The 18,635-nt window shown below is 41.9% G+C and overlaps 1 protein-coding gene across 1 annotated transcript in view; it reads left to right on the forward strand.

Moving 5' to 3' along the window:
- Window positions 1-327: 327 nt before the first annotated feature.
- PLPPR1 (phospholipid phosphatase related 1) overlaps window positions 328-18,635 on the forward strand; it is a 286,729-nt gene continuing 268,421 nt past the window's right edge. Inside the window, exon 1 of the mRNA XM_007968568.3 lies at window positions 328-703. The gene's annotated coding sequence lies outside the window, so the exon portion shown is untranslated. The remainder of the gene's footprint in view (window positions 704-18,635) is intronic.

Genomic DNA, 18,635 nt, shown 5'->3' on the forward strand with positions numbered 1-18,635 from the left:
ACCACACCGGGAGAGGACAACCCCACGTTACCCAGGACTCAAGGCAGAAGCGGTCTCCAAGGATGGGTGGGGATCCCACCACTGGCTTCCAGCGCTGCATGCGCCGCAGAGTCCCCGAGCAGGGCGCACCTTTGCGGCGGGGTTTCCCCGCTGCCTTCTGGGAACCCCGTGGAGCGACTACGGCTGGACGCAATCTGGCTGGCTCGCCTCTACCCCGAGCTCACTCTCTCTGCTCTGCCTGGGCTCTGGAGCCAGAACTGAGTCTCTCTTGAGCATGCGCAACCCGGCACCCTCCCCTCCTTTCCCCTCCTCCGCCCCCTCCGCGCCAGCCTTTTGCTCTTTCCTTTCATTAAACAAACAGGAGATCCGGAAACCTGGACCCTGTGCAGGCGGCAGCGCCAGGAGGAGGCAGCGGAGGAGGCAGAGCGCGGGATGGGCGCCCAGCGGGATCTGTGATCCCGCGCACCTCCGTCCCACGGGCGCGCGCACACACACTGACACACACATACACACACTCGCGCACACACTCGCACAAATACACACTCGTACACGCCCGCGCCGCGCGCTCGCCGGCTGGCTCTTCCACGCAGGCAGAATGCAGCAGCGCCGGGAGAGCGTGTCTCGGGCCGCCGCCTGAATGCACCTCGCTCCCGAGAGCCGGACGGCCCAGTAGGGCGCACTGGAGGACGTTCCGCTGCGGGAGGTGAGTGCGGCGCCCGCAGCCAGGCCGCTGGGGAAGTCGCTGCGCCGGGGCAGTGGGGCAGCGCGGGGCAGTCTGGACCCGGCGGCTGGACCCGGCGGCGCAGGTGTCCCATGCCTTGCTTGTGGGTGTCGAGGTGCAGATGAAGGTGGCGCCGGGGCTGTGCAGAGGAGAGGACGAACCCAGGGAGGGTCGCCTCCTGCGAGGTGTCAGATTGACCCAGCAGAAAGCTACCACCTCCCTGCTCGTAAACTTTCCTTCTATGTCATCTGGGAAACGTGGAGACAAAGGGGGCGTGGAGGCTCCCTCCGTCCCGTTCCACCCTCCTGACTGCATTCCGGGCTGCAACGCAAGCCTGCACGCATTGGGTGGGTGTGCAGGCGGGGGCGCCCTGCAGGTAGCTGATGTCAAGTCCTCCCACCCGGGCGGGGGTTGGGATATCTCACCCCAAGCTGTAAGGGTTGCCGTTGATTTTCCCTCAGGCATGGGCACCTGTCATCCTTCCCTTCCACCCCGCTGCGTCCTAGGAGCATAGTGGGGTGTGTGTGTGAGGGTGGGGGCAGGGGGGGTGTCACCTGGAAAATTGGAGGGGCAGCCTTCGGCTTTCTCATCGACCTCCAGTGCCAAAGGCGCCGGGATGAGGCTCAGGTCAGTGCGGGGATAAATGATGAGTTACTGAAAGGCTTGCCATAATCACCTCCTAGAAACGCAGGGCGCCAGGATCTCTCCTCCCGGGGGAAGGTGCTGTCTTCACGCACACCACCGCGGCAGCGCTGGGAGCTGGACAGGGACTGCTGTGGCGGCGGCGGCAGTGGGAAGACGGGGCTTTATCCTCTCCCAACCCATTTCCCAAGGGTTTTATGACACACACATGTGGAATATGTGGAGGATTCTGGGTTATTATTTTTCTTTGTGGGGATGTCGTTTTTTCCTTTCAACCTCTTTCCTGGGAGAGATTCTCTGCTGTGTGCTATCTAGTTGGTGGACAGGCACGGTTCTGAATATCTCTTCGGACCAATGGAAAGGTCCTGAGAAAAGGATTTCCTAAAATGCCAGCCCTACTGGGGCGGGATCTCAGAGAGCAGTGCACCCACTGCACCCGGGAAAAGCATCAAATCGAATGGCCTTTTGAAACAGCGGAGACTGGGTCAGCCTGTGAGGAGTCCAGGACTGGGACAAAGGGAGAGAGAAGAGGGACAAATAATGGTCACTTAGGAGAGGTGTGACTAGAGGTTAATGAAGGCAAGAAGAGGTTGACTGGAGGGGAGGTACACTGCAGCATCCACTGAATTTCTATGCCCCTTCCACTTGTATGCTTGGCAGCTCCTATTCATCTGGTGGGACTCTAGTTTTGAGGGGTCTGGAATGTCACATCTGTAGCGTAAAAGACTTCACTATTCCTGGGATAACGTTTAGCATACTTACAAATTAGTTGTTTAGGTCTAGAAAGTGCCTCGTGTGAAAGTGTCTCCATCTTGACGTGTTGGTTGTACCTGGAAGGCGGGATGGGCAGGCAGACAGGTAGATTTTTGACTCTTGTGCACGTCGGGAGCCCTGGATTCTTAGGAAAAGTGTATGGGGAATCTGGAAGCCAAGCTGATGCTGACAGAAGTAAACTCCGGAAGCTCAGACCCAGTACGTGTGACTGCTGCTCCTCACCGGTGGGGGTGGGGCTTCTCTTCACTTTGAGACTACAGGTTGGGGAGTCTGTCTGCTGCTTGAGATGGGGACCTTTTTATCTTTAACATTTTGTGACTTCTTTGAAGTGGGAGAAAGCATGATATTTGTGAGATTAATTGAGAAATCACTTATGAAAGTGATTTTGACTCATAAGTAAGCATAGCCAAAGGTGAAAATCTTTTTTAAGAAAGGAAAAAAAATAAAGAAGGGTGGGAGGAATTGGGAAAGGGATGCTTCTTATTAAAGTAGTTTCACTTTTATGATTTTAAAGGTATTCAGTAAGATAGAAATTTAAGTGTTTTATTTTCAAATAACTAGGGAATGAAAGACCTTTCCAGGAATATTTTCAAGTGAAATTGGCATAGAGGGTCTTTAACTATAATTGTCAGCATATGTCCTTTTTATCCCATGGTGAACATGCTCATCATTTTTTTTGAAAACTTTGGCAAGAAAAGATCAAGAATACTTTTTGCTTTCACTAGAGCTCTTTATTCGCTTTGTTACTATATATTTCCTCTTCCTTCATCTGCAAGATCAGTTTATTTTGATTATTCTAGATTCTATTTACAAGCATTTATTCACCACGTATCCTGTATTTAGCACGGGGAGTCATATAAAATATGTAACATTGTTCTGTCCCTCAAAGCGTTCATGTTCTAGTTGTAAATACAAGATGAACACACATGAAATAGGAAGCGGGATAGTTCTGTATTGTACTATGAGCTCTTAATGTGTATGCTGTACACTTCATCCCCAACTCCTGAATTTTCTCAACATTCAGAAAACATGTATAAGTACCTGTTACATGCTGGAGGCTGGGAAAAAAGGGTGAGAAAGTAAAAAATGGTCCCAATCATCAAGGAAACAGGTATTTAACTATGATACAATCTGATTAACTGCTATAATTGTAGGTTAAACCATGTGTCAATTGGACAGGCATGAAAGTGATTTTTTTCCTTTCCCTGGAGGATTTTAAGCAGGTGATCTTTGAGAAAAATGAATAGTCTTTTACCAGGGAGGAAAGGATAGAAAGGACATTCCAGGCAGAGGAAATACTTGAGAGTGCCTGGTAAATTGGGGTGACAATAAGCCATCTCATGTGGTTAGAGCCATTGAGAGTGAACAGCACTTGGGTGACACTAATTAACAACTAGTGCTATAGAGTGAGTTTTTCAGAGATATGCCCAGAATCCCATGGAAGCACAAAGGGAGGGCATCCAACTTGATCTTCTTGGGAAGTTGGGTAAGAAGATCAAGAAGGTTTCTCAGAGAGCTTGACATTAGCTGAATCTTGAACAAGGACAAGGAGAAAAGAAGGGCTTTCCAGGCAGAAATATCTCTGTAAGGCCTGGAAGTAGTTCTGTGTGGCTGTAGCGAGAGATGTGGGTTCTTAGTTTTGTGCAGTGGCACTACATCAAGCAAGAGACATAAGGAGAGATTGAGTGTGAATGGAACTATCCAAGTATAAGAACTTCAGTTTTATGGGGAAGGCTAGGGGTGTTTGTTTGAAAGTTGAGAAAGTTTGAAATATGATCAGATTTGCATTAGAGAATGACGACTGTGACCACAGTGTGGAGGATGACTTGGAGGTGGTAAGACTGGAGGCAGGGAACTTATTGTGGAAATATAGGTGTTAAATGACGAGGGTGGTGGCAGTAGGGGTGGACAAGAGGAGATGTATCTGAAAGACAAGTGAAGAAAGTAAAACCTGCTAATATAAGAAGGGTATTCCTTCTTCTGTGTGCTCCTGTATCACCCTCTTCTTCCACAGCATTCACTTGTGTAGTTGCCTATTTTGTATTGTGAGAGTGAGGCATTCACAGTGGCATCACCAGCATTTAGCACAGGCCTGGTATGGAGTAGAGACCTAATAAATATTTGTTGAATGAGTCATTAAATAAATGAATGAGAAATCCAGCCATGAGGTGATGATTCCTGCTTTAGAATAGTAGAAGATAAATCATGACTTCCATTTCTCCAAGGTGATCAACTGACTTGGAGGTCAGTGTTAAAATGTGCCAGGGAGGCCACAAATCAAAACAAAAAACACATTTTCTCAGCTGCCCCTATGAAGAAGAACTGTACCCTGAAGTGCCCCTAGGAAATAGCATCATGATATTATATTTCTTTATGTTTAAAAAAAGAGATCATCGCCGGGCGCGGTGGCTCAAGCCTGTAATCCCAGCACTTTGGGAGGCCGAGACGGGCGGATCACGAGGTCAGGAGATCGAGACCATCCTGGCTAACACGGTGAAACCCTGTCTCTACTAAAAACACAAAAAACTAGCCAGGCGAGGTGGCGGGCGCCTGTAGTCCCCGCTACTCGGGAGGCTGAGGCAGGAGAATGGCCTAAACCTGGGAGGCGGAGCTTGCAGTGAGCTTAGATCCGGCCACTGCACTCCAGCCTGGGCGACAGAGCAAGACTCCGTCTCAAAAAAAAAAAAAAAAAAAAAAAGAGATCATCACTGCATCTTGGAAGCAACAGCATTTAGCACAGTTCCTGATACATAGTAGGATGGCAGTGTGTATAATTCCCTTTTCCCCCTTTCTTGTCAGAATTTCCACCTTTCTTGTCAGAATTTCCTGATTTAATATACTTTGTGAAAACTTTAAAAATAATCTGCATCAGAGAATTCATAAGGATCTCACTTAAAGAGCTCATTGCATCTTGGCATCCTAGAATGAGGGCCAGATCATGTGTTCCAGCCATCAACACTGCAGACCCAGGAGCTAGGTCCCTTACTGAACCAAGCCCAAACATGTTGAATTTCAGTCTGAAAATGCCAATAAGAGATGCCAGAATGGGGAAAAAAATATAGTCAGAGTTTGTTTTCAAATTGACTACAGGGGGTGCAACAGAAGGCAAATCAAAGATAGCACTTTGGGTTTGACTATTGGTAACTGGATTGATGGTGACAGATGGATGGGGAAGGAGGTTAGCTCAGGAAAGTAAAAGGCTTAATGCTGTTTTGCAGAAATTGATTTTGGTGTGACACCAGAACACCTTGGAAAGCATTAGTACAGATCCCAGCATCTAGTGATTTCACAGTAAATGTCAACTATTATTTTTATTACTGAAGAAGATGGGAAGAGGAGGAGACCATAGAGCCAAAGACTAAATTTCAGCATTTAGCAAAATGTAGGGATTAAGGAAAGAAATAAGCCCCAGGAAAGAGCATAGGAAGTGAATACTCAGACAAGAAGGAAAAGAACTGGCATGAAAGCAGAAGCCTCAGGGAATCATGAGGAGTGCTCAGACTTCACAGAAGCAGTCCCAACTGTGCCAGGACTTGTTTAAGTGCCTCCATGTGGAATCCTATTTAATCTCAACAACACCTATGACTCCTATTCCCTCTTCACAGCTGAGGCAGCTGAAACAGAGAGGTCCCAGTAGCTTGTCCATAGCTACCAAGTTACAAAGTATCAGAGTCAGGTCTCAAAGCCCATTTTCATGGTTGTACAAGCAATTTCCTTTAACCAAATGTATAAATTACCAGGATGATTTTAAGTGAGGGGAGTTTGAAAAGGTTGAAAGTAGGGAACTGAAAAAGGAGAATGAAAAGGAGTTTTCTGGTGACCATTAGGAAAGCAATCTTAGTACAGCAGTGTGTTCAGAAGCCATTTCAGAGACTTCGGTGGGGAATGGGAGGGAAAAAACCCCCGTGCAATGCATAACTATCAGTCATTTATGAAGTCTAGCAGGGGAAAGAGTTATGGGGCTCTAGGTATAGTGAGAAGGTACAGTGAGTCTCAAGTGCAGTTTTTATCAAGGGGGAGCAGTTGGAACGAGTTAGTGTCTAAGAAGAACAAAGGGTTTGTGAAATGAGAACAGGAGAGGAGAGAGAGAGGAGAAAGGATGCCTTTCCCCAAGAGCATGCAAAGATAGATTTGAGGACAGATACAGAAGATGCTCTTCTTCCCCACAACTAAATGACTGAAGTGAGGCCTCTGAAACTCAGGGAATTCAGATCCTTGGGTGTCCTGGAAACTTAAGGAGCCTCTGAGTGCCATACCTCAGTGGTACCACTTGGGTATACAGTCTGATGACCCTGACTTGTTTATGTAGCACAGCAGTTGAAAGCACAGGCTCTAGAGTTAGACAGGCTGTTAACGTGAATTAATTCTGATTTAATTCAGAATTCGAAATTAATTGAATTCTTAATTCTGGCTCTGCCACTTATAAACTGTGCGACTTTGGGCACACGGTTTACTTCTCTGTGCTTTCAATTACTCCTGCTTTTAAGATGGAGCAATAGTAGAACCCATTGCAGAGGATTGTGAGGATTAGCTGAGTTAGTTGTAAAGGTTGGACAGAGTAAGTACCTAATAAATGGAGAGTGTTATGGGTGATAGCAGTGAGGTTAAAAACATAAAGCTTTGGGGCCGGGCGTGGTGGCTCAAGCCTGTAATCCCAGCACTTTGGGAGGCCGAGACGGGCGGATCACGAGGTCAGGAGATCGAGTCCATCCTGGCTAACACGGTGAAACCCCGTCTCTACTAAAAAATACAAAAAAATAGCCGGGCGAGGTGGTGGGCGCCTGTAGTCCCCGCTACTCGGGAGGCTGAGGCAGGAGAATGGCGTAAACCTGGGAGGTGGAGCTTGCAGTGAGCTGAGATCCGGCCACTGCAGCCCGGGTGACAGAGCGAGACTCCGTCTCAAAAAAAAAAAAAAAAAAACAAAAAAAAAACAAAAAAAAACCATAAAGCTTTGACTTTATGCTCAGGACTCAAGAGATGGTGTGCTTTTGCATTCATTAAAAAATTTGGGGGCGGGGGGTTGGTTATAAATAGTTGGCTCGAATCCTGTCTTCCTAAGTGCAGAAATTAAATCAGCAGACACAAATATGGCAGGAGCAGACCAGCTCGGCTGTCATAAACCTAGGTAGAGTAGACATGTGCTGGGAGTACCTGCCAATAACACTTGCCTAGTTGCCCACTTCTCACACCTGCCTGGGGGAGACGAAAGTTTGCTTGCATTTAGGCTGGTCTTTGCACCTTCAGGCTCATAGGCATCAGACAACAGGGACTTAGCTGTTTAGCTGATTGTTTTAGGGAAATGACTACTTGTATTAATTACAGCACCTCTTTGGCACTGAGGGACATAAACTGTAAGTATCTCAAATGTGAGATTTACAACATTCCATAGGAAATTAAATGCCTCCCCTCATGGAAAAATTTGTCATGTGTTCTAAAATAGAATCTCAGTGGATGTGGAAACTCTGTCGTCTAGCTAATTTGGCAGCAGGGCAGGAACTGCAACCCAGGTTTGACTCATAACTCTGTGTCTTTGCCTTACACTATGGCAAATACTTCTATTACTGTGCTGTAATCAAAGACTTTTCCCGCCATCCATCCTATTAATGTTTCAGCCAAACTAAACTTACAGTTACCCCAGTGAGATTTTTCTTTTTACCTTCAGGCCTTTGTCCATGCCGTTCCCTCTTTCTGGAATTCCATCCTTGCCTTCCCCTAACTCCTTTGGGTTTTTAGGTCAGAGTCGTTTTCTAGGGAAGTTGTGCTGACCTCTTAACACCAACGTTGACTTCTCTTTCTATGTGTTTCAATAGTCTCCAACTTTGTATTTTTTGTGCCTAACATAGTGCTTGGCATATAGTAAGTGTTCAGTAAACGTTTTTGATTGAATAGGTGAATGAATTACTGAACGAATTTGTCCTTTTGAGTCATTGATGACACTTCAGGTAAAGCAACTTCATATTATAGAAAATCATAGAATTGTCTCAAGTTCAAAGGTTCATTAGAATTTACCTAATCAGACTTTCAAGTGAAATGACACAAGGAAACTGAGAACTAAGGTACTGCAGCAACTTGCCTGAGGCTTTTGCTTACTGTAGTTAAGTGATATCAGAACGGAGACTGGAATTCCCATATTCTGATTTCAGACTCAGATTCTGCCCTGGGATGGAGTGAGGGTGGGGTGAGAGAAGCAAATGTGGGATTGGTTCCTGACTTTATTTAAAATTTTTATGTTGTGTTCATCATGGAATGTTGCATTATGATTTTTTAAAATGTTGCATTAAAATATTATTTTGATTACTGAGTTTTTTGGAATGCCTTAAATTTTGTGCCCAATGCAGGTGCCTCACTCATCTGACCCTAGTCTCAGCCCTGCTCTTCCCACAAAGGATGCATCCTAGCTTTCCTACACTGGCATGAAGATGCAGGAACACTGTGTATGGCAAGGGCCCTGAATGAAAATGTGGAGGGAACCACCATTCATCATGGCGGTATGAACTGCTAATAAGCATTTCATGACCTGGCTAATCTTCTGGTCATATAAACGTTATATTCACATTGAAAAAGCAAGGCCAAAAGGATAAAAATAAAAACTGAATAAAGGCCCTATCTACCTATCATCTATCTATTTATCTCTTTGTCTTAGGGCTAGAGGAAGATGTAAAGATCATCTAGACTAGTACTTAATTTATACATTTACATGTAGTTATTACTATACTTCCGTATTTTTAAGATTTTTGAAGACCCAAGACCCAAGATAGAAAAGAGACAAAAATTATTCCACTTATAAACTTGGCTGGTCTTGGCTTACAGCACTGCTGGCCTGTTTTGAACAAAGATTTGAGGTCAGAAGGTAGAATGACAGAGCTTGGCTATTTCTGCCAAAAAAAAAAAAAGAAAAAAAGAAAAAAAAAAGCGTGAATGGAAAGGATAAAAAGAGATAGATGAAAGACGTTTTGACAGGGCCTCCTATGTACCATACAAGCTACTACTATGGATTATTAATGTCTACAACACACTGGAAAATAAGTATCAGTATCCCCATTTGACAGCTGGACAAACTAAGTCTCAGAAAGCTGAATTAAGAGCTTACCTAAGCTCTCAAAGCTACCGCTGGACTGAAAACCTGGTCTGAGTCAAAATCTATGCTTATCCTATTTAATCCTTCTGATTCTCAAAGGTGTAGAGTTTCAGATCACCCCACAACCTTCTTGCCACCCATGATGCCATGAAGTCTTAGATAAGAGCTTCGGCAGCTTGTCCATGTTAACTGGATGGGATGTCAGCAGTCAACTCCATATCCTACTGTTATTTCCTCATTATATGGTATATTATCTTTTTCTATTCATCAATAACAACAGAGAGAAGAACTGCATACACATAGCAAATAAATCCCCTGTTTGTGTGAATGTTATAAATTTTTACATGACATGAAAGTCTATATTTTATATTGCCTCCATTATGTTAGAAAGGGCTTTTTCTTTGGGTATTATAGCATCAAGTATTCTAGAAATGCTTACAGACACAGGCTGAAGAAAAGGTGATCATATTTACTGGAGCAAATCTGTCACAATGAAGGGTAATGTGTTTGCATGGCTCTCTGTCAAGGGGTTCTGGGGTGCCCTTTTTATTGAGGTTTCTGATGAGTGGCATGGAGCCATGACCTCCGCCACCAACATTTAGATTCAATGAAATACATAATCAAGTGGAATCAGATACAATTAACAAGAATAATATCTGGGTGAGAGTACTGCTGTTCAGCTCAGCAGCTCTGTAAGCCAAGCATGCTTTATCATTTTCCCATCTCTCAGCCTTTGCTAGCTATTGCTTCCAGGCAACCCACACACTCAAATGCTCTAACAATCAGCCCACAGCCTTCCCTCCTGGGGGTCACAGGAACTAAAAAATAAAAAGACCTTTTCATTCACACTTGTATTAACTGGAAAAAACATTATCTCTCTGTATGGTTTTTGTTGTTGTTTTTTTTTTTTTTTTTTTTTTTTTTTTTCCTGCAGTGTAAAAGCAAGGGAATATCTCTAGGTTTGAGATAATCTTTTGGGTCTAGTTTTTTTGCATGGATTGACATGTAATATGTGACACAGACAGTTCCTGGCCAGGCTAGTTTGAAACAATTAATGTATTTTAGCAATTAAAAATGAATTAAGTCAATTACATGTGTAAAATAAATTTTACACATATATGATAAAATACAAATGTAGATATAATGAGGTGCTTAGTGTAGAAAGTAAATATCACTCATATTTCTGCCCTAACCTCTTTCCCAGAAAACCACTATCAGTTGTTTGGTGTATATTTCTTCAACTTTTTTAGTCCATTAACATTTACATTTATTATTTTTATAAAGGTAGGATTAACTTTATGTATCATTTTACAATTTACTTTTAGCTATAATTTCAAATAGAAGCAATTTCTTTTCATTAATAAATATTTGGTAAATATTGCTATTATATGAAAAGGATGAACACTGCTTTCCATCTTAATATAGAGCTCAGTTGATATATCTTAGGGTCCTTTGGCCATCAGTCCTCATGTATATTCAGTCATTGAACAAATATTTTTTCTGAGCTCATTTGAAGAGCTACCTACTATACGATGTACTTTGGAAACATTCACATTCTCGCAAGAGAAAAAAATAATGAGAGGACTTAATAAATGGCAAAAGCTGTAAATTCTCCTTGATTCACAGAATTGTTTGAAGGGATAGTCTAATTTTTAAATTGTCTAATTTTTCTAGATAAGAAAGTTGAGGTCCATCAAGGTTAAGTGATTTGTCCAGGGTTCCACAACTGGTGATTGAAGAGGTTGGGATAACAGGCAGTTTCCAGCCTGTTAAACCAGTGCTGATTTCATTACACTTGACTGCAAAACAACCCCCACACCAAGAAGAGGGAACAAGGGAACTCCACAAATACTAGCTTGAGCAATGAATTTCTGGCGCATTGAAATTCATGCCTTATGTAACTGCTGTTACCTACAAACGACTGCAGAGATTGCGTCCCCATCCTCCCATCCATCCCTGCCCGTATAACCCCTCACTGCACTCCATCTTCTCCTCCTCCATGGCCTGATATTCTCACATTAGAATAACACTTTGAAGTTAGACAACAATCAGCTGTAATATTGAGATCAGGTGGTACCCATGTTACCTAGGGAGAGTGTTCATCTGTAAACATACTGGTAGAGATTTATTTTTCAGTTTAGCTTCTTGCCATCTTGAACCTTAAGGAATGAATTCCAAAATAAGTGAATTTTACCTGCTAATTTTAATGAAGTCATGAAGTCTTTTTTATACTAACCAATGATTTTTCTCCTTGATGGTACCATAAATAGAACCCTGATTCTTAAATACTCTCATTATCCTTCCCTGCTCTGAAAGCAGGATCATGTGATGGTTAAGAGATTGGACTGGAGCGTCAGATGGAGCTAGGTTCTAGTCTGAGCTCTCATCTGACCCTCGTCCCAGCCCTGCTCTTTCCACAAAGGGTACATCCTAACTTTCCTACACTGGTGTAAAAATGCAGGAACAGTGTATATGGCAAGGGCCCTGACTGAAAATACTGAAACACCATTCATCATCCAATCCACTAGCTTTGTGATGTCAATACCAATTCCTTACTCTTATTAAGTCTCAGATCTTTTATCTGTGATATGGAGATAATAAAAGTACCCCTCCCACAGTGATGTTTTTATGAGATAAATAAATTACTTGCCTTAACACAGAGTCTGCAACATGACCAATGAAACTGTAGCTGCCATTATCATTCATTATTTTTGATATACCCATGACGTACACCTATAAGGGCTATATCACTTCACATAGCCCTTAGAATCACTTAGATGTCAAGCTTTAAAATACTGAATAACACTCTTACCTTCTGTATTAGTCCATTTTCACGCTGCTGATAAAGACATACCTGAGACTGGGCAATTTACAAAGGAAAGAGGTTTAATGGAGAACTCACAGTTCCACATGGCTGGGGAAGCCTCATAATCATGGCAGAAGGCAAGGAGGAGCAAGTCACATCTTACGTGGATGGTGGCAGGAAACGAGAGCTTGTACAGGGAAACTCCTGTTTTTTAAAAACTGTCAGATCTCGTAAGACTCATTAACTATCGTGAGAAGAGCACAGGAAAAAATCCACCCCTTAATTTAGTCACCTCCCACTGGGCTCCTCCCATGACACATGGGAATTGTGTGAGTTACAAGTCAAGAAGGGATTTGGGTGGGGACACAGCCAAACTATATCACCTCCTTAAAAAAAAAAATTGAGACTGAAACCAGAAGTTGAAAATATGACTCAATATGCTAATAATTTGAAAACTTTGTCAAGTCTTTTTCAGAATATCACCTCTAGTCTTTGCTGATCCATGAACCGTAGAATTCAGAAACATAGCAAGAGGTGGGAAAATGAAAGGATTTGATCAATACATCAAAACCTTGCTGTAAAAATTAAACTTCAACCCTCTTCGTCTGCATGATTTTATTTTCATGCAAATACTTGGGAATTGGTGATAATGTCTACCTTTCTCAAACATAAAGATAACACTACTATTATCACTATTAGTTAAATATGTTTTTCAAGTCTCATTTGACTTAGTTATACTGGTAGGTTACCTGGATATAGACACATGTATATGCTTGTACAGAATCATGGAACTGAGGTGTTAATGTTAAGAATCCCAGCCACCTGCTCAGTACTGGAATCTCTTTCTTCATACTATGTAACAAGAAACTGTCCAGCCTCTCCTTTTTGGCATCATGGCTCCATTCCTTCCCCTTCTTGGTGACTATAATGGATATGCCCAAGATAGAAGCTGATTGGGTCTGAGCTATGGTTGACCAGGATCCTGAGAGTTGTTCATCAAAGATCCCAAACATACTTTCATCTCAGGGTCTTTGCATTTGCTGTTAGCTCAGTCTGGAATGCCTGTTCTGCAAAAACTTGAATGTCTCCCTTTCCCACCACCACATCTGCTCAAGTGTCATCAGACAGGCCCTCCCTCATAACTGTCTAAAACACCCAGCCCATTAATCTTTAACTCTCCTCTGATTTGCATTTCTGCATTAGTACTGAGAAATGCCTTATTATTCATATGTCTGTTTACTTGTTTATTTGTGACCAGCCTCCTCCTACTATGTAAGCATCATAAGATGAGGGACTCTGTATATTTTGTCCATTGTTATACTTCCAAGACCTAGAAGATTACCTGCCACACTCTATAAATTTAATTAAAATGTTTTTAATAAATGAACAAAAGAAAAAAGAATTATCGTCTTGAGAATGGATTTAAGAAACCAGTAGCAATCACTGGGTCTGGAACGCAGGACAGCAAGAGAACATCTAAAAATGTGACATTAGCTCCAGAGGCCCAGAATGGGGGAGATCTGTGAATGCATAGTACAAATGGGGAAAATTGTACCCAATGTAGGGGCTTGGTCCCATAGGACAGCTCTTAATGAGGCAGAGGTGTCTCAACCTGGATTTCGGGTACGTGGATCTCTGGTAGTTGGGGCATATGCCAGAGAGCTTATTTATGCCATGAGTCTATTTCACTGTGGGACCTTGCAACATTAAAGCATTCTTCCTGATGGAGCTGAATTCTGCCTCCCTCTAGCTACCTGATGGAAGGTGGCCAGGTAAAGGGGTGCAATTCATATGGAAGAAGATGAAATTAAGTGGTACCCATAGAAAAAAACTCCATTTTATATTAATATAAAGACTCATTTGTATAGTGCTACAACAAAATAAGCAACTGGGACACAGATTAAGGAATCAAGGTGAGAAAATACCTTTGGCAAACTAAAACTATTTAGGACATATACCTTCTTATTTCTATATAGGAACTGTTGTTGCGGAAACACAGATTTCTATGGGAAATCTAGCTATCTTGGGATCTTTAAATGTGAGTGTACCTCTGGCTACGAGGTTTGGTTCTGGGTGAAATGCTGACAGGTGTTCTTATGTGGTTTGTTGTGGTCTGTGTGGTCTAGGGGATAGCAGCCAGAGGCGGCTCTGTGGAGGACTTTGGGGCCATAAAGAAGCTTTGAACTACTTGAAGTCGTGCCTGGAGTCCCTCCTGGGGAAGCTGTGTAAGGTGTGGCAGTGTTGCCTGAAAAACATAAATCTGAGTCTCCGTCTCTGTGGATTTCCTTGGAGAGCAATTATTGAATGTTTTATGGTTCTCTTGCTTTGAACAGAAGTTTTCACTCATTTAAATGCCAACTACATGAAAGAATGTACTAAACCAATGGAAAGGAAATGTGAAATTCTTGGAAAGTTTAACCATGTTAAAAGAGAATATGATGGCCTAGACTCTTAAAAGATGTTAGCTTTTATGAGCGTCATCAGGGAAAGTAAGTCTGGAGGCAGGCGGTAGAAAGCTAAACACCTCTAGAGAAAATATAATTTATAGAAGAAGAACTGAGAGAAGAGAAATTTAATCATTCAGCACTGGGTGAATGGATTGCCTGCCATTACGAGAAGGTTAAAGTCACTAGAGAATAAGTCAAAATTTATCAGGTAATTTGTAGCTTTTTCAAGAGAGCATTTGGAGGAGAGAACTCCACATAGCTTCTTTCATCAAAGGGTAAGCCTTCATGCAAGCATGAAATCTTTCCCCTCTCTCCCAAACTCTCCCCTTACCTGCAAGTTTTTGTTCCTTTAGGTGTTTTCTTGAATTCAAGATTCTTTGTTGTGGATCCAAGGGGACAGTTGCTGAGACAAGGGTTTATTTTTCCTCTTGTTCATTCAGAAAGCATTTACTAATCGCCCCAGGGACACTTCTTTCTGTCTAGGAATTTGCCTGGCCTACCAGATCTATAGCCAAGAGATTATCTGCTAGATTCCCCCTCAAGCTACACCGGACACCATCCCGAAAATAATGATGGGTTACCTGCCAAGATAGATTCAGCTTTCAAAGAGAACTGCTACTGAACATCTAGAACCACAGCAAGAGACTTGAGAACTTTTCTTTTTCTTCAAAAAATATTCTGGATTATTTCTCAATTTGAGTTTAAGGAATTGCAATAACTTAAGTGATTATACTTTTGACTAAAAGAAAGTTTAATGAAAGTATAATTCCCAGGGTAATATTCTGTAAATGAGAATGATTTAAATATCTTTAAAATGGGAATGAAAAATAATTGTTTGATTATTATAGGAGATGAAAACACATACTTTGCCTTATCAGTCACTTCATATGGACTTCACCCAGGATAATTTCTCCTCTGACTTTTCCCTAATCTTCTGCCCCTTTTTCCCAGAGCTGCTTTCCCTTTGCATTTTTTTCCATAGGTTTTGGGGGAACAGGTGGTATTTGGTTACATGAATAAGTTATTTAGTGATGATTTTGGTGTGCCCATCACCAGAGCAGTATACACAGAACCCAATTTGTAGCCTTTTATCCCTCACCCACATCCCGCCCTTTCCCTCTGAGTCCCCAAAGTCCATTGTATCATTCTTATGCCTTTCCTTCCTCATAGTTTAGCTCCCACTTATGAGTGAGAACATATGATGTTTTGTTTTCCATTCCTGAGTAACTTCACTTACTATAATGGTTTCCAGTCCCATCTAGGTTGCTGCCAATGCTGTCATTTCATTCCTTTTATATGGCTAAGTAGTATTCCATCATATGTATGTGTGTATAAAAATATATATGTATGTGTATATATACATATACACATATATATACATATACATACATACATACATCAATATATCAGTCACAGTTTTTTTATCCACTCATTGACTGATGGGTATTTGGGCTGGTTCTACATTTTTGCAATTGTGAGTTTTGCTGCTATAAACATGTTTGTGCAAGTATCTTTTTTGTATAATGACTTATTTTCTTCTGGGTAGATACCCAGTTGTGAGATTGCTGGATCAAATGGTAGTTCTACTTTTAGTTCTTTAAGGAATCTCCCCCACTGTTCTCCATAGTGGTTGTACTAGTTTACGTTCCCACCAGCAGTGTAGAAGTGTTCCCTTTTCACCGCATCCACCCCAACATCTAATTTTTTTTATAATGGCCATTCTTGAGGGAGTAAGGTGGTATCACATTGCGGTTTTAATTTGCATCTCCCTAATCATTAGTGATGTTGGGCACTTTTTCATGCTTTTGGCCATCTTCTAGACATTGGCTTAGGCAAAGATTTCATGATGAAGAACCCAAAAGCAAATGCAGCAAAAACAAAGATAAATAGGTGAGACTTAATTAAACTAAAGAGCTTTTGCATGGCAAAAGGAATAGTCAGCAGAGTAAACAGACAACCCACAGAGTGGGAGAAAGTCTTCACAATCTATACGTCCATCAAAGGACGCATATCCAGAATCTACAAGGAACACAAACAAATTAGCAAGAGAAAAAAAAAGCAATGCCGTCAAAACGTAGGCTAAGAAAATGAATAGACAGTTCTCCCTTTGCATTTGTATTTGTCTGCTCTCTTGCATATTTTGGGCAGCCTTTGCTGCTGACTCCTACTGCATGATCCCCACACTCTCCCCTAGACAACTTTGCAGTTCATACATGCCCCGCTGAAAGAGAACATAGAAGTCATTTGGAAGTGGTGGAGTGTGCTGTAAAGAGTGTGAGATTTCTGTCAAAGGTTCTGAGTGCGAGCCTGACTTCTGGCTTATTCACTGTGCAGCTGAGAATTTTCTTAACCTCCCTGAGATTTAATTGCTTCATTAGTAAAATGAAGACAGGGGTAACTCAAAGAGAATTGTTTTGAGATAAAGTATTAGAGGGTAAATTTTAAAATTCTGCACAAGTATTCATTATTGATACATTGTTACTTATTTAGCAGCATCATTTTATAGAAAATGAAGGGAGATGAAACAACTCTTCCAGCAATGTGAAACTCAAATTTTTACTGTTCATTTTTTGATTGAAAACCAAAGCATGTAGTATGAATCAGATGGAAATGTATGTGCTGGCTGAGGATATAAATCACCCTAGGATCAGATGTGTTTCTCTTTGATGTGTCTAGGAAGTGTTTTATGGTAAACAGAGTACATGTTTGGCATTCATACAGGGAATCTCTTTACCTAATTTTCCCAAAATTACTTATTTAAGGGTATTAAGTGTTATGCTTACTATGTTCCCTTCTTAATATGAGGACTGTCTGTGATTACCCAGATTAGTTAAGAAGATTCTCAGCCTTGATTTTAAACTGTAGATGAGTGTAGAGGGGGGCTACTTACAAAAGATGAAAATGGAAAGGGTCAAGGGAGCAGGGGTCTGAGCTGATCCAAAAGGAATCAGCTATTTCAAAACTACCTAGAGTAGAAGCACCAAGGTCTTGCCAGATAAGCTGTGTGGTTCGAAAGCACCAAACTCAGTACCAAAAGAAGGATGTCAATGCCCTCGACCTCTGTAGAGCTGGGAGCAGCTAAAATCATTTTGACCCGAATCACTAGGAAATTTGAACTGGATGAATAGTCTAGATAGAATCTGAACAGGTTGATGGAGGTCTTGGCAGTTAGACAATAGTTGAAACTAGGCACATTCCTGTTCTTTTATTTATTAAACATATTCAAGTACGTATTAAATATTTGTGGAATGGGTGAGTGAATGGAAGTGTAATAAGTGAATGGAAGTGAATGAGTAAGTGAACCAAAACAGCAATGAATAAATTGAATGATTCTGAACTTCTGAGAGTTGGAAGCTAGATGCCTAATTGGCAATAGGTAGGGAGAGAATGAGCCAACAATGCACTGGATTAGAGATCTGAAATGATTGCTGTAAAGAAGCATATTTTAACAAAACAGGTTCAGATAAGAGGCTGGCCCCAAAGCTGTACAAGCCATAAGTGATGACACCACCTGATGTTTGAAGTGTTTTTAATGTCCTTGCACTGCCTTGTAGACATAGTATAGGATAATAGGAAGAGCTTAGGCTCTGGAATCCACCAGATGATTTTCAGTTCTGATTTACTGGCTTTAACATGGGAAAGATATTTAACCTCTCTAACCTTCAATTTCTCCCTTGAGAAATGGGTTCATAATACCTACCACATATGATTGTTGTAAGGAGCATCTGAGCTGTCTGTAAATCTCTGGGACATTGTTCATTCTCAATAAATATCAGTTGTTTTCTCCTTTCCTTGATCTTAGATTACAGAAATATCAGCAACATCCTCCAGATATGGACATGCTAAAAACCAACAAAAAATCATAGCTTCTTCCAAAATTACAGAAGTTTATATTAACTAACCAACACTGGTTTACTCCACAAAATTCAACATATACATTCTAATGCATCTATGTTTCTCTCTAAGTGCATTGAGGCCCTGCTAAACACAAACTTCACTTTATCTATTGCTGTGTGTGGACTTCACCAAGGATAGTTTCTCCTTGGACTTTTTCCCAGTTTTCTGTCCTTTTTTTTTTTTTTTTTTCCCCAGAGCTACTTTTCCCTTGCTTTTGTCTTTGTCTACTCTTCTGCCCCTTTTAGACAGCCCTTGCTATTCCTAAATGCA

This window comes from Chlorocebus sabaeus, chromosome 12 (genome assembly GCF_047675955.1).
Source record: "Chlorocebus sabaeus isolate Y175 chromosome 12, mChlSab1.0.hap1, whole genome shotgun sequence".
Classification (NCBI taxonomy): Eukaryota; Metazoa; Chordata; class Mammalia; order Primates; family Cercopithecidae; genus Chlorocebus; species Chlorocebus sabaeus.